Source organism: Egretta garzetta, unplaced genomic scaffold (assembly GCF_000687185.1).
Source record: "Egretta garzetta isolate BGI_Z169 unplaced genomic scaffold, ASM68718v1 scaffold745, whole genome shotgun sequence".
In the NCBI taxonomy this organism is placed as follows: domain Eukaryota; kingdom Metazoa; phylum Chordata; class Aves; order Pelecaniformes; family Ardeidae; genus Egretta; species Egretta garzetta.
This window is the reverse complement of record NW_009259678.1, coordinates 4,235-4,597: the sequence shown is the minus strand read 5'-3', so window position 1 is coordinate 4,597 and position 363 is coordinate 4,235.

Genomic DNA, 363 nt, shown 5'->3' with positions numbered 1-363 from the left:
TAGGTGCTGGGTGCAATGCCATGGGTCACCGTGGGTGCTGGGTGCAGTGCCGTGGGGCACTGTGGGTGGCGGGTCCATTGCCATGGGTCACCGTGGGTGCTGGGTGTGAGGCCAAGGCCGGGTGCAGCGCCCTAAGGTGCCTGGCTGCAAGGGCCTTGGCTGTATCCGCACCCCAGGGATCCATCCCCACGATGTCCTGGCCCCAGCAGCATCTTGAGGTGCTCAGGGCAGAGCCACACGCGGGGCAGGCTGGTGTGTGCGTGTACATGGCCTCCCCATACACACACACATGCGTGTGCACAGCCCCCCACGCACACAGCCACTGGGGATGAGCTCCGGCACGGGCAGCTCCGCCCCAGCCAC